At 42.2% G+C, this 25,770-nt stretch overlaps 1 protein-coding gene across 3 annotated transcripts in view; it reads left to right on the top strand.

Moving 5' to 3' along the window:
* Window positions 1-386: 386 nt before the first annotated feature.
* The window catches only part of LOC149315900 (chemokine-like protein TAFA-2), a 139,801-nt gene continuing 114,417 nt past the window's right edge, over window positions 387-25,770 (top strand). For 2 of the 3 annotated variants that reach the window (XM_089514397.1, XM_089514394.1), the window contains exon 1: window positions 387-524. The gene's annotated coding sequence lies outside the window, so the exon portion shown is untranslated. Of the gene's footprint in view, window positions 525-1,984; window positions 2,341-25,770 lie in introns of those variants that run through there. The other variant, XM_089514396.1, reaches the window with a different exon arrangement.

The following is a 25,770-nucleotide window of genomic DNA, read 5'->3' as shown; positions in this document are numbered from 1 at the left end:
GGAGAAAGAGAAGAAGGGGTAGAAGAAGAAAAGGAAGAAAAAGGCGAAGTAAAAAGAGAAGGAGGAGGGGGAGGAAGAGCAGAGGTCCCCCTGGCGCTCTCCTTCTCTCCCGTCCAGGAGGAGGAGGAGGAGGAGGAGAGACCTCGCAAAGCCCAGGGCGCAGGGGAGCAGTTCTGCGTCTGGGCTGCAGGGGTCGCTGCGGCGCTTGGGTGCGTGGCGCTGCCTGGGAGAAGCCAGCGAGCGAGCGAGAGAGGCAGCCAGCGAGGCAGCGAGGGAAGGCGGCAGGGGCTGCGCGGGCGGCGCGGACTCTCCTCGGAAGCGTCGTCGTCGTCGTCGTCGTCGGGGCTGCGGGCGGAGGATCGCGGGCGGAGCGGGCGGAGGGGCGATGCCAGGCGGCCCCCGGGAGCAGAGCCGAGGGGGCTCGCAGGCGGGGAGGCGCTCCTGACGCCCGACGGACGGACGGACGGAGGGACCGGGGAGATGGGGAGCGGCGTCGCGGGCGGGAAGGAGCTCTGAGGCGGCAGGTAAAGGGATGGAAGAGGGGAGCCTCAAGGGACTACCATCCCCAGAATTCCATAGCCCTGGCAATTGTTAAAGCGGCGTCGAACCGGATCTGTTCTCCAGGGTGGATGCAGTCCGTGAGTGTTGTCCCTGGTGGCCAGACCTGGTCCTCCTTTTCCAGGACAGGTCCCCCGTTTCAGCCTTTTCTGTCCAGGAGGAACTCCAAAAGGTCCTCCATTTTGAGCAGGACTAAGGAAGCATGAGTCTACATTGCTATGAATGTTTTCACGGGGTGACTGGACTTGGTCCTCCTTTTCCAGGACAAGTCCTCCCTCTCGACCATCTGCCCAGGAGGAAGTCCAGACTGTCCTCCATTTGGATCATGGCAAAGAAGTATGAAGTCAGATTTTCTAGGAGGGGCTGTGAGCTTTCCTTTGCCATGTCCTCCATTTTCCTTGAGGGTCCTCCCTTTTGCAGGGCCTTGTCCTCCTTGGCGGGGAGGACCGCTGGCCACTCTGAGGTTCCTGGGGCTCCTTCCAGAAGTCGGGTCTTTGAATTGCTCTGGGCCCCACAACAAACTCCAACTCCCAGAATTCAGTAACCTTGAACCGGAAAAAGAGTTAAAGCGGGGCCAAACCGGGTTATTTCTCCAGTGTAGATGCAGCCTAAGTGTTCTCAATTGCACCTTTCCTGCAACCCTACTCCTAACTGGGTAGACCTCCATGTAGAGAACTGGAAGGCATAGTGGGAGAGGGAATCGCTGAGGGGGATGTCAGTGCAGATGGACCTTTTCTGTCCCATGCCATCCCTGCATCCACTCCTCCTCTGCTTCCATGATGCGATGTGCTGCACTGGGATCCTGCTTAGTCCTGCCGGAGTCAGCAGATTGATTTCTCAGCATCCTTTGCTGCCTCCAGGGCAAAAGTGTCGTTCTCTTGCAATACCTTTGGGACAACACAGAACATCAGCAGTGAGAATTGCCACCTGCCCTTTACAGCTATCAGGCTCCAGTATTTGCGGACAATTGGTTCCACTTATGTTGCAGACTTACAGCCTGGCACGATGCTGTGAGGCTTGGCTCACACTTGCTCTTGGCAGCCGTAGTAGTCATGCCAGGAGGGGTGTGGTAGGGCAGGCTGGAGGCTTTATAACCGAGAATGTAGGGCAGCCACTACAGGATCCTCTTAGCATCTAGGCGAGGCATCCAGCCATATATCTCCTGGCGGAGTGCCCCTGGGTGGCTGGCTGGCACGTTTGTTTATTTTCTCCTTTCTGATGTTTAAAGCCGCTGTTGCTTCTGTAGGGAGAATTGGGTCTTGTTGTTTCACAGGCCATTGAATAGTAGCTTTGATGTCTTGACTTTGAGAGCGGCACTTAGCTGTTTCCAGAATAGCGGCTGCAACTGCGTTACATCTCCCTTAGCTGAGGACTCTCTCTTTGCACTGGTGTCCATACTCTCTCATTTGGTAGGCATAGCCTCCTGCTGCTGAAGACACCGAGACCCGGTTTCTTGTTAGTTCAGGCACTGTTTCAATTTTGGCTGCTGTCGTTCAAGTATAACCCAAAAGATGGTGCCACTTCTGAAATTGCACTCCAACCTTCTGGCGATGCTTGTGATCAAAGTTTTCCCAATCGGTTTCTAATCTATTTTACTGTTTGGCACCCAGTAAACTTTTTGTTATGAAGTGGCACATATACACAATAAATAAATGTATCTATAGGGCACAGTGATTTTCATGTGCTGCCGTTTTGGAGTCTTGGGATGACTTTTAGTATTGTGGGCCATCTGTGTGGATAAGCTCCCTGTATGCCTCTTTGAAAGAGAGAGCAGGATAAGAGGTAAGTTACTTCATGAAAATGCTTGTCATTTGTGTAGGGGTGTGAGTTGTAATATGCTGACAGTGCATCACAATGGAATGTCTGCCCAAGTGCTTTGCCTTGTGTTGCTTTCGCTATGTTTCGTCAGAGTGCAGATTCCACTGAAAGCAATGCAGTGTGAAAAATATTTGCATCTGGGTGTGCATCCCTTTTACATTCCTGAAAAACGTGGTTACTCCTGGATATGAACTCTAGCAAAAGATTCTGCATGTCATGAAAGCATAACAGATTGTTGGGTCCTTTAATTTATTATTGTTGTCCTTATACTCGAAAACTAGGGGAGATGTGCTTGTGTGGGTTTTTGTATTGTGTTGCCTCATTTGGGTGTTGGACTAGGACTCTGGAGACCAGGGCTTGAATCCCCACTCGGCCATAGAAACCAACTGAGTGGCCTTGGGTAAGCCACATACTCTCAGCCTCAGAGGAAGGCAAAGACAAACCTTCCCTGAACCAATCTTCTAAAGAAAACTGGTGATAGGTTTGCCTTAGGGTTTCTGTAAGTTGGAAATTACTTGAAGTCACACAACAACACTCCCCTTTGTTCACCAGTCTTTTGACCGCAAAGGAGCGATTCTCATGTATCTTTAAAAAAGCAAAACACAAAACAATGCTGCCTGGTGAATTCTTGTCTTGATTATGCCTTGACTGCTCAGCAAGTGAGAACTTACTATTTTCTCCTTTAAACTACAGAGGCACACCTCCTCCCAATATTTTTTCTCTGCTTAGCTTGATAGGTGTATGAGAACCTAACAGCTAGTTAGATGATTCATATGAGAGATCATAACTCTGATTTGTTGTTGTTGTTGGGAAATCATCACCATTCCAAATTGCTATTAGTAACAGGTATCTTGCATCTTCTAAGATGGACACAGAGCTGGGCACAGTGTGGGTCATCTCATGCTTTTATGTTCTTAATATACTTACCACTTTTCTGGCCCTGCCCTTTTATACTGTCTGTATTCACATGCTCATGGGATTTAATAATAATAATAATAATAATAATAATAATAATAATAATATGTTTTACTTATATACCGCTATTCCAAAGATCATAGCGGTGAACAGCAAGTAAGCTAATTAGCAAGTAAGCTAATTTGCCCCCAACAGTCTGGGTACTCATTTTAGCGACCTCGGAAGGATGCAAGCCTGAGTCGAGCTTGGGCCCTTTTGCTGGTCTTGAACTCGCAACCTTGTGGTTTTGAGTGAGTGGCTGCAGTACAGGCATTTAACAACTGCGCCACCAGGGCTTTAATAACACCAAACAAATTAAGCTTGTTTGAATTTGACATTACATTTCAACTTTTTATATGCTGAAGTTAGTGTTTGGGGGCCCCAGGTTTATCTGCAAAGAGCTTTCTTGCATATGTGATTTCAGGAACTTTATATGATTTTGTGTCCATTTGTTCATATGTAACTGCAAAGTGTTTTTTTAGACATCATCCTGGGAATTCTGGAAAGAGCTTTCAAAGCTGCATACTAGATAAAACAAGGCTGATATTTTTTTCCTGAGCAAGTAATGCTGACACCCTTCCTGAGTGAAGGGATAAGACAATGGGGTCTGGTGCCACATTTTTCTAGATATAATGCAATGTGTGGAAGCCTAATAATACATTAATCTCTTCACCCTTTCCTATTGTAGGGAGCAGCTGAGCTGTTTTATACAAAAGGTTTTAAAGAGTGGGAGGTACATCATGGCTCTTTTATCACGGGTAGTCCCACTGAAATGATAGCTCACAACGCTCCAAATAGCTACCATTCTCGGGTTTAGAGGGATTTAGAAATCCTAAATTGTCTACCCAGCTTGTCTGCTAATCTGTTATGCAACTTTGTGCAAATCTCTTCTCCATAACTATCTAAAATACACAGCCTTTCAACCACACTAAAATGAGGATGTTATGAGGTCACCAGCTGCCCACCAGCCAGATGATGTGTGTGTGTGTGTCTGTCTATCTATCTATCTATCTATCTATCTATCTATCTATCTATCTATAGCAGTCAGATACTGAGCCAACACAAAACCAGTTGAGTGAAACTTTTTGGCCAGATTTTGAAAAAAAACACTCTAGTCTAGTGCTTGTTGTAAAACAGCTTAGCTGGTTGTTGTGCCAAAAAACATGTAAATTTCTTGCCACAGAATGATGTCCATGACATTGTGAGGGGTGAGGAAATGGTGGTGCTGATGATCCCTCAGAATTCTTTGTTCAGTATCTTTCGCTTGAGTCACCCACAGATTAAAGAGGATAGGACAAGAAGATGTATAAATGTTGTGCATAGTGTGACGCTGAAACTAAGACTATTTAATTGTCATAGGAACAATATATTCTGAAGAGTTTGTGTCCTCCCCTACCATTTGCTGCATTAGATACAGAGTGTCTGTATTTATACTATCTACTAGTATGACATCTTGATTTAGGGATGAGCTTTGCACATAGGTGAATGCAATGGCTCAAGTGGTTAAAATGCTGACTCTGTTGATTGCAAGATCAGCATGTTGGTAGTTTGAGGCCTGGGTTCGGCATGATGGAGTGTGCTCCCATCACTAGTCTCAGCTTCTGCTAACCTAGCAGTTTGAAAGCATGCAAATGCAAGTAGATAAATAGGTACCACTCCAGTGGGAAGGTAAACAGGATTCTCTGTAATCATGCTGGCCACATGATCACAGAGTAGTGTCTGACAACGCTGGCTGTTTGGCTTAGTAATGGAGATGAGCACCGCTCACTCTGCTTGGACACAACTTGACAGCTTTGTCAACAGGGAATACCTACTACTTGTCTCTCCGTAGTTGGTGGATCTCAGAATGGCATGCGGGATCTCAGTTTTGGCAAGGGCTTTGGTTGGTCATTGGATAGAAGCCAGTAAGCATTGTGCATATTCACATGTAAATAGCTATATGAAAATTTGTCCTGAACGTAGACATATTGAATATTCCAGCAGTAGGAAATGATGCAGATGGAGTTAGTGCTTTTCAGATGGTAGGACCAGAAACATAACATCTCATAATCTTTGGCCACTGGCCGTTCCGTCTGGGAGCTGTAATCCTTAATATCTGAGGGGCATCAGGCTGCCTGCTCTGCCAAGACAAAGTTTATTGGAATAAACAGCAGAAGAGGAATTTAATTCTAGTCATAGCTAGTCAGTATGCTGTTTTCCTGCAATGGGATTGGGTGCCGTAAGCCTTTGTGCATTACTGTTGTTGTTGTTGTTGTTGTGTGCCTTCAAGTTGTTCCTGACTTAATGGCAACCCTAATGAACTTCAGGATTTTTTTTGGCAAGATTATTCAAAGGGAATTTGCCTTTGCCCAAGGTCACCCAGTGGGTTTCCATGGTTGAGCAGGGATTTGAAACCCTGGTGTCCGGTGTAGTCCAACGCTCAATCCACTACACCTTGCTGGCACTCTTTCATCACTCTATGTCATATTTATTTTACTTCTAATATTTGTAGCTCACTTCCATAAAGAAGCTCAAGGAAACAGTGTAAAGTTATATAAGTGCTCCTTGTCTTCCTCAGTCTTCTAGGTAGGACCAAGCACAGTTGAATAGCATCAGTGGTCCCTGGAGCTGATGGCTCCTCCTCCTCCATCTGGCTTGTTCCTATAGCTTATTCACCTTGATGCTGCTGGCAGTCCAGTCTGATTCCAAGCCACTTCTCTCCACTGTGTTTCCTGTTGAATTAGAAGGAGCTTCTGCTCTTTACTTAGTCATAATGTGTAGGTAACTGACACATGAGGGGTTCCTGACTTTGCTCCCAGACCAGCAATGATAGCTCTAGAAGTCTACAGGTTTCCTGTCTCTTGATGTATGTCACGCCACCTTTTATAAAAAGAGCCATGAGGTTGCACATATGTATGCGTGCACACACATGTGTGCTTGCATGCATGTGCCTATATACACACATGTACACAGGCACGTATGCATGCACATGCACATGCATGCACACACACATACACACATGGAATGCTGTGTACAGTTCTAGTTATTGTAATTAGAATGGTTACTGTGAAGATGAAGAACATCTAGAAAAATAGCAGCCAAAATGATGAAAGGAACAAAGCAGCTCTCCTATAAGGAAAATGCACAACTTTCGGGCACATTTACTTTAGAAAAAAAGTTGAATAAGCATGGGTGTGAAAAAAGTGCATAAAAGTATGCATGATGTGAGAAAAGATTATTGAGAGAAGTTTGCCTTCCTCTCTGACAATTACAGAACCTAAGGTTATCTAGGGGAGTTGAGTGGTAGGTATAGGAGAGACAAAAGGACATGCTTCTTCAGACGACACTTGGGTGGGATACAGACCTTCCCTTTTCCCAATGGATCGGGGCCTCAGCTGCCACAGCGGCAGCCCCAGAGGCCCGATCCACCGCTTCTCCAGGCCTCGGGGAAGTGGCAAAATGCTGCCTCCCCGCGGCCTGTGGAAAGGGATGTCCTTGGGGCTTCATGCCATTATAAAAAGGTCTTCTCTGCCATCAACAAACAAATCCTAAATTTCTGCTAGGATGATATGGGAGAAAGTAGCCTCAGGCTGCCAGGTCCCAACATATTTACGCTTTAGAGGCTAACACCAGCACATTGAATCATGCCCAGAAATCCACTGAAAGTCAATGAAGTTATTTTAATCCAGTATAATGTGATCAAAGTGACATATTCCAGTTCCAATGAATTCTTAGCCCTCTGAATGTAGAGTATGGTACATTCACCACCACCCCACCCCCAACAGCCTTTTATGAACTGATCATGCAGCTAGTTGGGAAGAAAAGAAGGAACATATTATCATTAGCTTTCATTATATTACTTTTAAAAAAATGAATGGGAGTCATACGTTTGAACTGTGCCTAATAACCAGTTGAAAAACAGTAATCATCAAACCATAAATGGAAGGTAAATGAAGGTAATCAATTTTAACCTGTCCCCTTATTTAAGTCAGAGTGTTCTTTATATACAACAAAGATGAATTTAGATATGCAAGTACAGTTAATTTGTAAGGAACCATGTAAAACTGGGTCCCATGGTGGGAGAAAAGCAAGATATAAATTATACACACACACACACACACACACATATAGAATGTATATATGAAAAATGATATGAGAGGAAGAGGAAGAGGATGAAAGTGGAAAGCAGGGAAGTGGGAGGATTCTGGTCATGTGTTAAGAATATGAAAGCATAGAAAGAGCAGTGCTGGATATGACTGTCCTGGTCTTGACTCCCCAGGCAGGTTTGGGTCAGTGCCAGTACTTTGATCATCTGCTCGATCACAGGTTAATCTCTTTTTTTATTTTTATTTTTAAGGCTTGTAGTATGTGAATCAGTGTTCTTTTTATTGGCAATATTCTTATAATATTGTCTAATTTTAGATTGTTTTCTTGTTAATACAGCTTTTAAAATTGTGTGTGTTACTTTTTATGAAGGAGGCATTTTACTGAAAACTGTTTTGGATTTTTAATAGAAAAATGCTTATAAATATTTTAAGTAAACTGAACACAAAACAATTCATAGTCCCTTTACACATTATCACACTGTAAATCACTGTTTCCTAAACAGAGGAGGGATGAGAGGGAGCAGTGTGTGTGTATGTGCTTTCAAGTTGCCTGTCGACTTACAGCAACCTCACAAATTTCATAGGGTTTTCTTAGGCAAGGAATACTAGTTCTTTCCTCTGAAATGTAGCCTACAGCACCTGATAATCATTGGTGGTCTCCCATCCAAGTACTAACTAGGGCTAACCCTGCTTAGCTTCCAAGATCAAAAAGGATCTGGTGCCTTTAGGGTATTCAGGAGAGATACTGTAGGTCTTGAAAAATGAGTAGGATCTCTGTGGATAAAGCCACTTTGCATGTTGTCTTCTCTCACATACTCTAAAATGACAATTCCACTCCCCCTTCCTTCACAGTATATATATTCAGCTTTGCAGTGGTGAAGTCAAGAGAAATCCCTGCATTGAACTCAGCAGATTGAATCCAGAAAACCTCTATTTCACACTTCCCTGATTGGTTGCCCTCCAGAAGTACTGGATGCTCAACATCCTTGGCCAGGTTGGGGAAAAGCTAAATTATTTCACAAAATGAATCTACAACTGAAAACAAACGAAACACCATTGGAGGGAGAAGGAAGCATATACATTTAGTATAAGGGGACATCAAGCTGACCCAATTATGTTCAAATGCATGAGGGAGTTCCAGCATTATGCTCTCTGCTGTCCATGCTTCCTACATATGTTGTAATGTAATGTAGTTAACCAGAAATGTAAAAACATACGGTAGAATTTCAACACTTTTAAAAAAATTGGGACTCAAATGTATCCTCATCATATTATTTGTCTTAACTAATATCTTAGTTATTTTCTTGTCCCAACAGTGATTTGTTTAAATTCAAAGCATATTGTATTATGCTTTGCTGGAGTGGCAAAGTGTGATTAAAACTACCCATATCTTCCTCCTCTGCTGTCAAGCAGGCTTCTTGTGAGATATTTGATAAAGAGGTGGAAGCTAAGATGCAGAAAATGTTAGCTGAAGAGATGCACAGTGAGGCACTCAAGGGAGAACATACTGTATATATGCATGTATAAGTCTAGACATTTTAGTTAAAAAACTAACCCAAAAAACCTGGATCGACTTATCCATGGGTCAATGGAAGTACTGTACTTTAACTCTTATCAAAAAAAGGAACCATGTCTTGGTGAAAGGTGAAAGTTTAATCTCTTTTCAGGACACCTAAAAGAAGCATCAACCCCCTTTACTATCTCATCCATCCACCCTTTAGGGTGAGCACAAACAGTTATGCCCGTAAAAACTTCTAAAGATCTTTAGCATCATTTTCCTTTACTTCAGCCTTCACATTCTTTGTTATATGCCCCTGAGTTTTGCCCTCGACTTATCCATGGGTCATGTCAAAATCCATAATTTTGGCTCCCAAACCTGCCCTCGACTTATACATGAGATCGACTTATAGTCGAGTATATACAGGGTAGTTCCTTCCCTCCCTTTTTCAACATACAGTCGTATGATTTACTTCTGAAGAAATAGGAACAGGATCAGGCTCTAAATGTGTTTTGGGGATGATTCATCTGTCATTACAAACCACGATCTGGTGTTCCATTTGGCTTGCATACACCATCATCCTCTTCCCCCTTCCCTTGGGATTCATGACTATCTTCCTGGTTTTGGGCTTTTTGTGTGTGAACTGGTTGAACTAAATTTTGGGGAGCTCTCAGTAGATGTGTGCAGACAACAAATAACTTAGATCAATAAAGGGAAATATAAACAAGCTATTGGGTATGCATGCAGCTGATTAGCTTCTCCCATTGTGTCAGAGAATAACAAATTTCATCTAATCTAGAAAACCAAGCCAAATTTAGGTAACTTCAAAATGTCTTCTAATGAACTGGGAAACAAGTCAGGATATTAAACAATAGTTTGAAATTGGCCTCCAGGTGTCTGCTAACATGTTTCTTAAATAATGAATTACACAGCAGATGTTTAAAAAAACAGCGGTGTATCTTCCCCATTTCTTATTTGTTTCTTTTAGATCTCTCTTATATGAGAGTATCTAAAGGTGAGCAAGCAGTGAATCAAGTTTCGGGCAAACCAAGTTTGTGTGTTCAGACATGACAAAAAGTCATGGTCCAAACAAGCCAGAGTTCATAAGCCAGCAGCAAACTATGGATTTGGCTAACTAATCATGGTTTGTTAGCAAAAGTAGGTTTGCATATCCCATCAAACCAGATTTCAGCAAACCACACCTTATAAGTATAGTCATTCCAATGTGAGGTACCATGAGAATGTTGTAATTGAAACATGTGAAGTACACCATGTATCAACTACCCTTAAGACATCACTTCCATCATGCTATACCAGTGCTGCATGAAGACACCATTTTAAATAGATAGTCCATGTCCTACTATTAGAAGCTCAGGCTGACCATTGGTTGAAAAGTGTAGTTTTGAACACAACATATAATAAAACAAAATTAGGAAAATCTTATTCCCCAGTATAGTAAAGAGTAGAAAATACCCACCTTTAGTTTTGCCAAACTAGGCTTCTTGCACTTACTAGAATCCACAGGACCGATTCATGATTTGTAGGTTCCCTTAAAGAAGTTTTTCTAAATGTTACTACTAGACTCTGTATAATCCTAATGCTGATGTCATGCCATGTGTAGTAGTGTTAAATGTCTCTTTTCACAGCTATATACCTCTAATCCATTTACATATAAGTCCTTCCAGTTATGCCTCTCAAATACATTACCCCCAATTGTTCCTTATGGTTATTTTAAAATGCCAGGAGTCTTGATACTCAGAGGAGAGCCTGGATTGTGTAGTCAGTAGATTGGAAGTGAGCTTGAAGGAGACTTCAGTTCTGAAGAGATGCTTCTTTGCAAGAGTGGGCAGCTGCAGTTGGGTTGAAGGCCAGTTTTTGGGTCAGTTAAGTGCTCACAGCCACACTTTCTATTTTGTATTCATTTTTAATTTTAATGTTTTTTAACTAAATACAGAAAAATACTAAATGAAATACAACAAACAGCCTTGCATTGTCTTTTAAAAAAGAAAGTCTCTATCACTAATCTCCTGACCTATTTGTCTAGTTGCTTCGGATAAAGTTATTATTATATTATAATTAAATAAGAAATTTACACTCCCCTCCCCATTTCTCTTAGTTTGGCGGAAGCTTTGCTTCAATTACCTGTCCTGTTCAACTACCCTCACTATTCCCACTTAATAAAATTGATCCCTTTCTTGCCTTCCATTTTCCCCTTACATTTTCCCCTAGGCAATGGTGTGCTAAATTTTGAACTTCAGGCCCATATCAGGACAGTCTCTATATCAACATTCCCATTGTTGTTACTGTAATTGTTGTTGTGCACCTTCATAGTGACCCTTAAATAAACCTATCATGGGGTTTTCTTGGCAAGATTGGTTCCGTGAGCATTTACTGTTACAGGACTTTCTTCTGAAGCTAAGAGACTGTAACTTGCCCAAGGTCACCCAGTAGGTTTCCATAGCTGAGTGGGGATTTGAACCCTGGCCTCCAGAGTCCTAGCCCAACTCTGAGACCATTACACCATGCTAGCTTTCTTACATTTTGGCGGTTGAAATTCATTTTGCTAGTTGGATTCTAGTTCTCCAATCTGCCAAGGTCATGTTGAATTCTGATCCACCCAAACCACTGTAAACTACAAGTCTCAGTGTTGGTCTAAAACCATTTCCAGACAGTATTATATCCACCTGCACCATCTTTTGTGAAGCCAGCCTCCCAATTAATTGGATTCCTTATAACTGCTGTAGCTCATAACAATATATAACTATTGGGAAAACCCAGTTACTATGGGATTTGCAGTCCAACAAATTATATAATTGACCGTGCTATTCTTAAAGTCCTGCATGATTGGTGTGAGTTCTTGCACCCATAATATTGAATAATCTTGCCTGCCTCTTTGTAAACAAAAATGAAACATTTTTTTTGAAAAAGTACATGGTCATCCCACTTACCCCAGCATTCATTTCATAGCATGCTATGTCTCCCTTTCTTTCTTTGAAGAAAAGGTGGAATAAATAAAACCTCTGCTTAAAATTCCAGTTGAATTTGAAAGAGAGCCAAGTAATAATATAAATGAGCTCTAGGAGAGAACTGCTAGCTTAGCTTACGTTGTCCAGGAGATTCAGCTTCATGGTCAGGATGTCCTTGAAAGCTAGAGGTGACTAATGGGAAGCAGTGATCTGTGTTGTGAACGCTACTGAGTTTCTCATTGATTTGCACTGAAGTGAGATGGTTCTGTCATGAGGTGATGTGGAGGGTAGGTTTCAGAAATGGGTAAGACTTTCAGATAGGAGCCATGAGGTACAATTTGGTGGGGGATTCTTTTGCCCAAGCTCAATTGGAATGAATGGGAATTTTGCAATAATATAGGTATTGTCTTTAGCAGCTTTGAGTTGGGCCTCACATGGGAGATCTTTCTACTGGATTGTATGCCATATTAATCTGTGTGAGAGGATGGCAACCAAAATTAACAGCCATTATAGTTTCCCCCCTTGAATGCCAAAATAATACGAGCTCTGTAGTATCTTTCATTGTAATTTACAAGTGGGACTTGGCACAGTTAGGTACAGTGCACTTTAGTGTGCCAGCCAGGTATGCTCTTCCATGATACTCCTTTCCATTCCTCAAGGGGTTTCAAGTGTTTCTCTTCAAACAATCAGTTCCATGGTCTTTGTGGTGGGCTTCACACTGGGCTCAGTTCACCTCCCCCCCCTTTTTTTTTTTCCTCACCAGGAATTTTGTACTTTCACAAATCCTGGGATTCCAAGCCTTCCAAAACTTCTGATTTTACTGCCTAAGCATCATTCTGGTTGCAGGCAACTAGTGGTTTCCATTATCAGAGGTGTGGTAAAGCAGCTTTTGGATTTATTGCATACTTTAAAGGAGTTGTCCAAGGTGATGAACCTATTTTGGAAATAAGGCTCAGTGTTTCAGATATCTCCTTTAAAATCTGAATTACAGCCCAGTGCATATTTTCTGCACCACTGACATGAAAGCTGTCAGCCTCTATGGTATCCCTCAATGCTCATGTCTGACCATTCAGAATGAGAATGATGACTGACACAATCAGGATATTCACTTGTCTGAAACCAGTGGCCCATTGCTATGGTTTCTTTATTCAGGTATACAGAATAATAGTGAACGTTAATTTTCTTGGCTGCACCACACAGACTTGTGTAAACAGTATGTGTTCTTTTCTAAAACTCAGTGTAATTCAGAGTGATGGAAAGTATCTTATTAACACAACATAGTAACTGCCAAACAATGTTTCAGTGTTAATAAGTCAAGGGTATTTGTTGTTGTTGTGGAGGTTGGGGGGGGGGGGAGGGGGTGGAATGTAAAAAAACCTACTTATTCTGGACCATATATAATTTTTCAAAAAACAAATCAGCATTTTAGCACTGAGATAATTTCCTTGGCTTTTTGTGATTAGGCCCTGCTAACTCACTGTGGCAATTTATTTTTACTGGTTTGTGTTGTGTGCTATTTTTGAAAAAACAAAAAAATACACATTGCAAAATTAAAATAAAAATGTTCATGAAGCTAGCCCAGTAGACGTTGTGTGGATAAGGGATGGCAAATAGAATATGTGTCTGTGTGTGTTTTTTCCAAAAACGCTGTTCAGTTGATTGATAATTATTAACCTTTGCTAGAATGAGGGCACTAGATGTGGCTTCTCTTTACATGATGATAATATAATTTCATCAGTGTCTGACAGTGTTGTAGCAGCACTTCCAGGGCACTAAATTGTTGAGGGATGAACACATGAAAATCATAAAATTCGGTTGCAAAGCAGTGAGGGACAGCAGGTTCTGGAAGGCACTGTGCCTCCCCTTTCCCACCCCTTCTCTTTTTAGTATTCCTATCAGAATCCCTTTTGGCAATGGAGCTGACAGGAGCCCACAGTATCTTAACTGGCATTGTCATGAAACACATTGTCTAGTTTGCAGTCAGGGCTCTAAGCCTGCCTTGCCTCATTTGCTGATTACAATATAGCATTTTGGCAGTGGTCATGCCATTTTTGGGCCCCAAAGGCAGCCATGGGTGGGAGGGGGGCTGTCACTTTTCTCCTGCTGTTTTGTTTTTTATTGGGAAGGAGGGAGCAAGGGGTGTGTAACAGATATCTAAAGAGTAGAGTTCTATCAGAAGGAACCTAGAGGGCCTAGAAAGAGCATGAATAGGAGAAAAGATGTTCTGCTTTGTTTTGCGTTCCTTTAACATGGAATGAAAGCCAAGGACCAAAGGTGTAGTGTTGTGATGTAATGGTGAGAATCATATGTTGTACTTTTATTTAAAAAATCATGAGCTAAATATGCTAACTTTTCTTTGTAGCTCAAGAAAGGATTTTGAAACTGCATATGCTGGTTTAAACATGGATACTGATAACATAGGGGCTTGGCAGACCATCCCTAAGGGGTGGCCTGCAGCTGCCCCTTTTAGTGCTGGATTGGGGCCATGGCAACTACATGCCACACCCCCGATCTTACCTTTCCACAGTGCAAAAAGGAGTCACAAAGAGCAACTTGTTTTTGCACCCCAGAAGGGGTGCCATTGCTGCTGGTGTGCGGCTTGTCTGTGCTTCTTTGGCGCTCTGTCATGTAGATGCAGTGCCAGAGGATTGCCATAATGCTATGTGCTGTGTGGTGTGGTACGCGGCATTACGTTGACCTGAGGGCAGAGTGGGGTGTGTGTCATGTGGACGGCATGCCCTGATTCCACCCCCAGGCTGGCCTTAATGTACAGCCTCATAGAGACCTCGGTATTGCTATAATCTTAAAGGAAATAGCCTATGAGAATTTAACAATGAATTTAAGAATGTGGCCATGCCATTAATAACTGTTGTTATTACTATGTGCCTTCAAGTAGTTTCTTACTTATGGTGACCCTAAGGCAAACCAATCATGGTGTTTTCTTGGCCAAAATTGTTCAGAGGGGGTTTGCCTTTGCCTTCCTCTGAGGCTGAGAGTGTGTGACTTGCCCAAGGTTATTTAGTGGTTTTCCATTGCTGAGTGGGGATTTGAATCCTAATGTTCAGAGTCATGGTCCAACACTCAAACCACTATACCATGCTGGCTCTCTTAATTAAAAAGAAGGATGTGTAATCCAATACACCTCATCAGACCTCCAGACAAAGTATTTGCCTGTTGTTGGCTATGGCCAGATTCATACAGTCTTTGTGTTAGCTTTGAGTTTGATCAGGACGAGGAATTAAAAAGCAAAGTAGGATTTAAGTGTAATAATTTTTTTTTGGTCATAAATATAATACATGTTTTGCTGTTGTTTTATATTACCCAGATCACAAGAAAGGGAGAAATGAAAGGTACTACATTAGGTGGAAAAAAAAAATGAAAGGCTTGGATATAAGATTTGGGATACCTGGCTTGACAACAGTACATGCAAAAGGGATCTGGGACCACAAGCTGAACATGAGTCAACAGTGTGATGCAGCAGTGAAAAAGCCAATGTGATCCTATGCTGTATCAAGAGGAACATATTGTCTAGACTGAGGGAAGTGATAGTACCAGTTTATTCTGTTTTGGTCATATCTCACCTGGAATACTGTGACCAGTTCTGGGCACCACAATTCAGAAGGGATATTGACAAGCTAGAACATGTCCAGAGGAGGGTGATCAAAATGGTGAAAGGTCTGGAAACGATGCCCTATGAGGAATGGTTTAGGAAGTTGGTTATGTTTATCCTGGGAAAAAGATGATTAAGAGGTGACATGATAGTCATGTTTAAATATTTGAAGGGATGTCATATTGAGGATGCAGCAAGATTGTTTTCTGTTGATCCAGAGACTAGAACATGGAACAATGAATGGAAGCTATAGGAAAAGAGATTCCACCTCAACATTAGGAAGAACTTCCTGACAGTAAGAGCTGTTAGATAGTGGAACACACTCCCTTGGAGTGTGGTGGAGTCTCCTTCCTTGGAGGTCTTTAATCAGAGGCTGGATGGCCATCTGTCAGGGATGCTTTGATTGTGATTTCCTGTATGGCAGGGGGTTAGACTGGATGGCCCTTGTGGTCACTTCCAAGTCTATGATTCTAAGAATGCTGTCCTGGTATTCATTGTTGAGAGGGAATATATTTTCTCTGTGTATCTAGGACAGCCTTTACAGGCTTGTCTTTGCATTTTATTTGACTAAAAATATGACTGCTAGGTCAACACAGAATAAGGAAAATATATGGACAGTGTCATGTCTGACTTTGATCTTGTTTTTTCTACCCTATAAATAGTGTGGTCTGGAAAAGGATTTTAGGATCTGGTAGATTAATATTGGCTTTCTGGTTGAAGAAATACAATGGGTGAATGATGTTGGGCCACCAAAGATCAAATATAGGCTACAAAATGCCTATTAATTCAAAGTAAGAACTAAAAGTAGTTGCAGACACTTCACCTTAAGCAGACAGTGCAGTTATATGTGTCATGAAAGCATGAAGCATTTAGAACATGTAGCTTTTGTACAGTTGCTGAAGAGTGCGGTTGAAACTAGATATAAGGATGAATGTTTCAGCTCTTTCCTGGAAGAGTAATACATGCAAAGCACACCTCTCAGTGTCTGACAAATGACAGGCTGCAGGTCAGGTCTCAAGGTCTAGATTAGATGATCACAGAATTAAACATGGAGATATTGTTCTAGATATTATATGGCTGTTTTGTAGATGAGGGACAGTGAGCCTGAGAAATGACTTGCCAAAAAATAAAAAAAATAAAAAAATCAAAAAAAATCAGGGAATCTGTGAGGGAGTGCTCAAGTCCAGTCAGCCCCCAAAGCCAGCTAGTGGCAAAACAGAAAAGACACAGGGCACAGATACACAATCTAAATTGCTTCTAGGGAGTCTGAAAGACTGAAACTAACCATAGTCCAATGTGTAGTTCTCTAGGTATTCCTTGCTTCATCCTGTACTGTAAGCAGGTACTCTGAGCAGCAGAGGCAAAATCATTACCCAACAGTGAATTCTCTTAGCATTAGGGCACCAGGATTTTAATCAGTATGAAATCACCTTGTAATATATCATTTGATTGTCGCTGATATCTTTCCTGCTTCTGTGCATTATGGAATGAGACATGACTTCTTTTAGTGTTTCCAAATGATGACCCCCCTTTTTTTGTAAAAACAAACAAACAAACAAAAAAGAAGTAGTATATCTCTTTCCTGTCATTGTTATAATAGACAGCTTTAAACATTTTTGACTCTGGCCACCATAATGAACAATAAAGCTTTACATTCACTAAATAGGGGGATATGTTATATATTTTCCACATATTTATATGCAAGGATGGGGGTGAGGTGAAATTAGTGACAGGGGTTCAAATAAATCTGGTAGAAGATGACAGCATGATTTAGCAAGAGCCTCATAGGCTGCAGGCCAGCATGTGCTAAGCTGCCTTCTAACTTTGTTCTTGCAACCTTGTTCTCTCTGGGAGAAAAGTGAAAATTAGCTATTGCTATTCTGTGTGCAGATGATGATGGTCAAGTAATTCCTTCATTTGATAAGCATTTCTCTGACTTGTTCAAGGACAGAGGTACTCAATTCAATAGCTTAGAGGAACATCTGGCTGTTATTGACTGACCTTCAGCAGATGGATGAGGAGCCCAAGCTGGGAAAGCTGGGAATTCCTTGTGACTGTTTTTCTTGTTGTACTTCATAGGGCTTGAAGTAGTGCACCTTCCTGATGATGCTCTGGAAATTGTGCCTCATTACTGTAGTACAATGATGTACATAAACTATGAGAGAACCAGGAAGCATTTGACTTAAGCATATGAGTTATAGTTTTTTGTATCTAGACCTGTCCCTTGTGCATAAGAATGTGAATATCTTAAGCACTTCAGGACAGGAACTTGTCTGATTGTTTCATCCACATTGTTATGCTTGACTGATTTTTAAGAGCATAAGAAGAGTTGTGCTGGATTAGATCAGTGATCTATCTAGTTCATCATTGTGTTCTCACTGTGGCCAAGCAGATTGTTGTGGGAACCCCACAAGCAAGAAGGACTTGAGGGCCGTGACACCTTCTTCCTTATTTTCCCATCAACATGGGGTACATTAGAGGTACATTCCCTCTGATTAATTGATATTATAGCTGTCCTAACTAGTAGCCATTGATAGCCTTATTCTCCATGAATTTGACAAAGTCCTATTTAAAGCAGTCCAAATGGCAGCCACCAGTACATTCTGTGGTTGTAAATTTCACAATTTTATTATGACTAACGTGAATAAGTTTTTTCTTTTGTACGTGTGTCTTGTATTTCTACTGTTCAGCTTCATTCTAGTATAATAAAAATTCTATTATAATGAGAGAGGGAGGAAAGCTTCTGCACTTTTTCTACACTATGCATAATTTTGTACACCTTTATCATGTCTCCCCTTTCTTTGCCTTTTTGTAAGATAAAAAGCCAGAAGCATTGCAACCGTTCCTCACAGGGGAATTGTGCCAGCACTTTATTCATTCTGGTTGCCCTTTTTTGTATGTTTTTTCAGTTATACAACATCCTTGTTAAGCGGCACTATATGCAGTATTTATTTTATTTGCACCTTTATTTACACCCTGCTTTTGCCCCAAGAATAGGACTCAAGGCATTTTACAAATGGAAATGATTACAATGTAATTTAAAATGCACAAAAGCCAACATTTAAATTGAATTATACTATTAACGATATTAAAAGATTTTAACATACTAAAAGCAATAAAAAGGAGTCAAACAGTATAATTTAAAACAATGCACCACCTCTTTCAAACCTTTTCCTTAAAAACCTTCAGTTCTAAAAGCCTGTCTGAATAAAAATGTCTCCACTTGCTAACAAAAAGACAGCATGGAGAGGGAGTTGCAGAGCCAAGGGGCAGACACTGTGATTATTATTTTATTTATATTATGTCTTTTCCGCCTGATATAGTAGCTCAAGGCAGCTGGCAACTAATTTAAAAACAATACAAATTAAAACAATACAAAAGCATTAAAGTATAAATATGAGCTTTATAAATAATTCAACAATTTATAAAGTTAAAAGCATTAAACATTTAAAATATTGAAATGTATTTAAAGATTCTATATAAACCTTAACATCTGAGTCACATAGCAACCACAAAACTATGTGCAGTATTAGTCTCTGTGCCCCTTCATGTGCCTGGTGAAGAAAAAAATGGCTTTTTTTAAGCTCCTGGAAAGTGTCCTGTTTTGGTATTGGGAGGTGAAAATGTGATATGCCTAATTTTGTTGTGTTTGGTAAGGGATGATCCCTGGCTTGCCTAGTTCCTCCCAGACTCAGTACAGGTTTTTATTGGAGACTTTAAGTTCCAGGTATCTCAAAGACTCTTCTCTGCATCTGCCAACATGTAGATGCACAGCACGAAGACAGTGTCCTGTCTGTTTTCAGCACCACAAAGTGTGGACAGCTCCCTGGCCTCTAACACTGCTGAAGTGGTTTCTGAATTTGTAACTAATTCATTGCTGTGTAGTATTTTGAGCATTGGATTACTACTATGGAAGTCAGGGTTCATTTCTCTGCTTAGCCATGGAAATCCACTGTGTGACCTGGGATGAGTCACACACTCTTAGCTATGATAGGTTTGTTTAGGGGTGCCCTAAATGGGAAGCTCCTTGAAGCCACACAACATCAACAACAGTGACATTTTTTCTTGCAGTTATGTGTCCAATCCAACCCCTGCCATGCAGGAAATCCCAATCAAAGCATACCCGACAGATGGCCATCATGCGGGTTGTTCCCACTTAAGATTTGAAACGATTTAAAATACAACGTTTTTAATAAAATCGATTCAAAATAACACTGTTCTTATCCCGCCATCCGAATCGCTTTGTTCATCGTTCCCATCTGTTTGTTTAAATCGAAGTTTTTACCTGCAAGCGTTCCTACTTGGCATGAAATCGGTGTTTAAATAAAGCGATTCTTCTCCTCCATACCTTATTTGGAGCTGTCAATCAATAGTACGTCAGAATGACGTAACGTTAATCCGGAATATTTGGAAGCGATTTATCTTTTGGCATCGTTTCCATTTCATTGACAGCCAGGGAGAATCCCTTCAGAGAGCACAGAGCAAAAAGCGAAGCTCTTTCCAGGGGAACTATGGGATAGGTTTTGGAGGGCAGCATCCTGTCTCCAAGACAGCCAGGGAGAATCCCTTCAGAGAGCACAGAGATCAATGAAGGAGGCTGCTGGAAAAGCAGGGAGGGAGCACTCTTCCCAAAGATTCTCTTTCCAGGGTTGGAGGAGAAGGCAGATTCCATTTGAGAAATGGAGGGAGAAAGGCTCTATCCCCCCCCCCCCCCCCATTGATCAGAGCCCTTCCTTGCCTGGGCGAGATCAGAGCCCAAGCGGGCAGGGAATGAGAGGAGCCTTCCCTTCCTGCCTCTCCTCCGTTAGAAATGGGCTCTCCCCACACAGAGGGGAGGTTGCAATCCACCGGCAGATGCAGGCGCTTGAGCAGCCGGGACTTCAGGCCGTTTCTCCTTCCCTCCCCGCCTTCCCAAACCGAAGGCATCGCTGCCTTGAGTCTGAGATGGCAAGGAGGGAAGGAGAAGTTGGCTCGGGCCATTTCTCTTTCCCTCCTTGCCTTCCCAAACCGAAGGCATCGCTGCCTTGGGTCTGAGATGGCAAGGAGGGAAGGAGAAGTTGGCTCGGGCCATTTCTCTTTCCCTCCTTGCCTTCCCAAACCGAAGGCATCGCTGCCTTGGGTCTGAGATGGCAAGGAGGGAAGGAGAAGTTGGCTCGGGCCATTTCTCTTTCCCTCCTTGCCTTCCCAAACCGAAGGCATCGCTGCCTTGGGTCTGAGATGGCAAGGAGGGAAGGAGAAGTTGGCTCGGGCCATTTCTCTTTCCCTCCTTGCCTTCCCAAACCGAAGGCATCGCTGCCTTGGGTCTGAGATGGCAAGGAGGGAAGGAGAAGTTGGCTCGGGCCATTTCTCTTTCCCTCCTTGCCTTCCCAAACCGAAGGCATCGCTGCCTTGGGTCTGAGATGGCAAGGAGGGAAGGAGAAGTGGGCTCGGGCCATATCTCTTTCCCTCCTTGCCTTCCCAAACCGAAGGCATCGCTGCCTTGGGTCTGAGATGGCAAGGAGGGAAGGAGAAGTTGGCTCGGGCCATTTCTCTTTCCCTCCTTGCCTTCCCAAACCGAAGGCATCGCTGCCTTGGGTCTGAGATGGCAAGGAGGGAAGGAGAAGAGTCATAATCCAGCACTCAAACCCACACGCTGGCGATTACTATGCTATGAGAAAGAGAAAGAGAGAGAGAGAGAGAGAGAGAGAGAGAGAGAGAGAGACATGCAGACAGACTAATTAGATAGGTACATTGGCTAGACAGAGAGATAGACTGGATAATTAGATAGATAGATAGATAGATAGATAGATAGATAGATGTATATGGGTAGATAAATACATACATGGTTGGACAAACAGAGAGACAGACAGGATACATAGAGATGGATAGATAAATAGAGAGATTTAAACACTGGCTAAATAGACTGAAATAGAATAGAATGGACTGTCTTGGGAGCCATGAAGCAGGGATTTCCTGCGAAACCCATCCCATAGTTCCTCTGGAAAGAGCTTCGGTTCCCTAAATTCGCTTTGTACGCCCCATGGGGAGAGACAGCCCGCTTGGGCTCTGATCTCACCCAGGCAGGGAAGGGAAGGCTCCTCGCTTAAAGCGCTGAAGAGATTAAGCGCCTGTAAACCATTAAAATAAAAAATAAAAAAAATCCTTATCTCTTATTGAAAGACCAGCGGACAAAGGGGTGAGGGAAGCAAAAATGGCGACAGCCAGACGGATGGGGACAGAAAGGGCAACTCCCCCAAGGACAGCCCCATCGCACTCCACTCCTCCCATTCATCTAACACGAATCCACGGCTGTCGTTCCTATTTAAATACTCCGGTTCCTAACTCGAATCAATGGAAAAATGTAGGTCGGACCCTAGTGTTTTTTTAACACGCGTTAAATGAGGAAGAATCGATTTAAATTTTTATCCCGCTCTACGATTCGATTTCTAATGGGGACGATTGCGGGTTGCTCTAGAACCGTTCTAGGTTTAAATCGGATCCTAATAGAAACGCCACTCCTTGGATTCGATTCAGAACGCGGGGTTTCACCTAATGGGAACATCCTCAAGCAGAGGCTGGATGGCCATCTGTCGGGTATGCTTCGATTGGGATTTCCTGCATGGCAGGGGGTTGGACTGGATGGCCCTTGTGGTCTCTTCCAACTCTACGATTCTATGATTCTATGTGCATCACCCTTTGAAGACTAACCTCCCATACTATTCAAACTATTCAAATGTCTCTGTTTTTAAAAGGGGTCAAAGTGAAGCCTGGGGGCCACTTTGACCTCCTTGGTGTATTTTAGGATCTTGCTCCCCTTCCTCCTTGATTCCTTTTTTTCAATGAAAAAAGTAAGTTGTCTTTCCTGATTATGTCCAAGAGAGGCTGTTTCACACTTTAAACAGTTTACAGAAACCTTCTGTATTATTTGAAGTTGTTTTTCATTGGTCCCTTCCAGTTTCACCATTTTGTTGTTTTGGATTTTCTGTTAGTCATCATGGCCCCCAGTGGACTGGATCTGTACAAGTTGATATCCAAATTGTAAAGAATTTTTGCTCCCCATGGGGAAGTAGGTTATTGTTTCAAGAAAGGGAATTGATTAAGTTACTAATGCTGACTATTTCAAAAAGTTCTAATGACCTTCCCGCATAGTTTGCTGCTAGAACCATCTTGCAGCAATTTCTTATTCCCAGTTGTCTAGTAAAGGCCTCCACTCCATATTGGTTGCAAAGTAGCAACTCATGGGGTGTGGGGAGAAAGTAGAAAAGTATCCTATGGGAGGGGTCCTGATAGGGTTGACAAGTTTCAGAATTGAATATGTGCTCAGAGACTCAGTTCCTTTCTCTGCTGCAAGAACCTACCTCTATTGGAAGGAAGATTTTTTAAAACTGTGTTCTGCTAAATCCTGTGTCTGAGCTACTAATTTTCCACAGGATTTAGGTGGTATGCAAAACGAATGGTCCTACAAACTTGAGGTCTGCCCCATATTATTACCCTAAGCACCTAGAATTCCCCAGGTAGCCTAGCCACTAGCCATCTGGACCAGGAGATTTGGCAAGTTTCAGTACGAAAGTAAATTTTCCAAGCTCTGCTCCATTACTGTGGGCCTGCAGGATTTGTTGCACATTCCTAAATATGTCCTCCCTTCCAAGCAGTGTTGATGGAGATAGGTCATGTAGAAGCCCTGATGTGGAGCTGATAAATCAATTGTAACATCCTTCTTATACAAGTGAACTGTGTATGACCTTAACAGAGCCAGACATCTGATGGCAGGTTGGCAAGTGCGGTTGCTGAGGTGTTTAGTCCTGCAGAAACAGTGCTACAGAGAGGTGGCTTTTGCAACTCTCAGTTCCCCTGCATAGCTAGATGAAACCGCTTGTAGAGGTCAAGAGATGGTGCTTTGTAAAATGAAAAACAACTGGGGTACCTAAAAGTGTTATTCCCACCTCACCATTCCTCTCTGTCCTAATTACATCTCTACAGCAGTGTTTGCAGGCTGAATAATTACTTTTTCATCTTCTCCTTCCTTTGGTGGTTATGCACAGAACAGGCTATCACCCAGAGAGGCTTAGATAAGATGCCCATGCATATTTCATCTGGGCTCATTTGTCTCAGGGGAAATTGGAGGTGCATATGCACTTAATGATTTGCCCAGGGCCGTGTAGTGAGCAGGTCAATTCCTTCTCATTCACCTACAGGTCAGAGAAGGGGTATAATGAATTCTCACCCTCCCCAGAATGGACTTTTCAATAATTCCCTGCTGGTACATCTTTGCTTTAGTATCTATCTGCTATATAATATGCTATTTTGGCTCATTACATCTCTCTCTCTCTCTCTTTTATATCTATGTATGTGTATGTGTGCAGGGAAGAGAGTGAGACATTTCTTCCCTCAGCTCTCTTGTAGCTGTCTATAATTTCCATGTAGCTGTAGTTCTTAAATTCTATTTTACTCACTGATAATTTGATGAAATGTAAAAAGGCTGAGGGAAGGAAATAGGAGATTGATGGTGGACAAGAAAGACCAAGCCTGAAAGAGCAAGAATTCCATTGAAGCAAGTCACCAGGTGCCTTTGGCTCTGGAACTCATTGCCTGCAACAATTATTTCCAGACATCTGGGATTCAAATATTTTTTAACTATCAGCTGTGTGTGTATGCACTGTGTAATTGTCTCCTTAATTTTCATTATTGTTGGTAACAGGTCATGCAATCTGCTCCCCTGTCTCACCATAGCTGTTCTTATAGTTCCAGCTTCTGCTTAAATATCTTCGGTGAAATAAGAGAAGTCTTCAGCTGTAGCCTTCCTGCCTATGTATATCCTTACTCTTCTCATCAATCCCTAATTTCTCCTTGTTCAGCATTGTTATGCCACATACAGACTTCTACCTGGCACAGGCAACAGTGAAATAGGCTGCCTTGGAGTGTAATGGAGTCTCTCTTTTTAGACATTTTTAAACAGAGGCTGGATGGCCATCTGTCAGGGGTGTGTTGATTGTGTATTCCTGTAAGGCAAGGGGTTGAATTGGATGGCCCTTGAGGTCTTTTCGCATTCTGATTCCAATTCTGTGATTCCGATATGGTGTTAATAATGACTGTTCACTCAAAATGAACAAAAGAAATAAAGACCCAAGCTCATAGGACATGAGATTCTGTTCTTTTGTCATTCACTGCTTTTAATATGCAAACGTCCTTGCAGTATCTTGGAGTCCATGTACTTGGGAAGATTAGTGGGCAAAACAAGGGAGGATATGACCTATCTGACTCTCAGGCCTCCTGGAGTCCTCACCCACTGCTGAAATTGCCACAAATCCTGACTCCTATAAAAATAATACTTTCAGGGGGTTTCCAAGACTGAAATTAGCTTCAGAAATGTAGTGGATACACTACATTTCTGGATTTTAAAATAAGAAGAAAAAGGAAAGGAGTTTTCATTACTGCCAGTGTTTCTGAATGTGTGCATGTGTGCATGCATTAACAGCTCTCATTGGGTTTGGAGGAGAAATTCAGCTCCTGGACTTTCAAAAGTTGAGAGTGTTCCAGCTGATCCATGGAGCAACAGATTCAAATTTCCACCCATTTTCCAAGCATAATAACTTTGCAACAACCACTGTTTCTAAGGTACCTCACAAATACATTGTGAAAATAAAAGATTTTTTCCTCATATATTCCACCTTGTTCTCCTCTGTTTAAGAAATTTGGATTATTAATAGCTGAATATCCTCTTATTACTCTGTTCTTGTAATCAGAATATGATGGTAGTGGTGGTTTCCAGCCCTTTCAGTGCCTGCTTCTGAGCAAAATGTAGTTCCTGGTTAATGAACCAGATTAATGCCTCACAGTGCTTGAATATATAGGTGTGATGGATGAGGAACTGTAAGTGGCTTGGAGTGATAGGTTCAGATCTAGAAGACTTGCTTTCAGATCCCTGCTCCATCATAAGCTGAACTTGAGTTCCCTGGAACTAGTAACACAAACCTCTTAGTCAAACCTACTTCACACACTGGTTCTGTGGCTAAAATCAGGTAGTCCCTCTATGTGACATCTTGAATGCTTTGCAGAATGAATGAGAAACACAAATGTGAAAAAAAGAAAGATAAATTATATCTGGTAATAGGTGAGGGGTTAGTCTTTGATGGGAAAGAACCAATACAAATGTATTAGTATCTCATTCCACATGTGTTGGGGATTAAATCTGGCATTGAAAATGTATTTGAGAGCTGAATTCTGGTGAATTCTAGCTCAGATGAAACCTGGAGGAAATGGTGCATGGGGATATTGACTGAGTTGGTTGCAGCTTCATCTTGG

Source organism: Sceloporus occidentalis, unplaced genomic scaffold (genome assembly GCF_023333645.1).
Source record: "Sceloporus occidentalis isolate IW3139 unplaced genomic scaffold, rSceOcc1.0.p SCAF_3, whole genome shotgun sequence".
NCBI lineage: Eukaryota > Metazoa > Chordata > Lepidosauria > Squamata > Phrynosomatidae > Sceloporus > Sceloporus occidentalis.
Note: the sequence above shows the minus strand (reverse complement) of the source record. Positions and strands in the feature narration are given on the sequence as shown.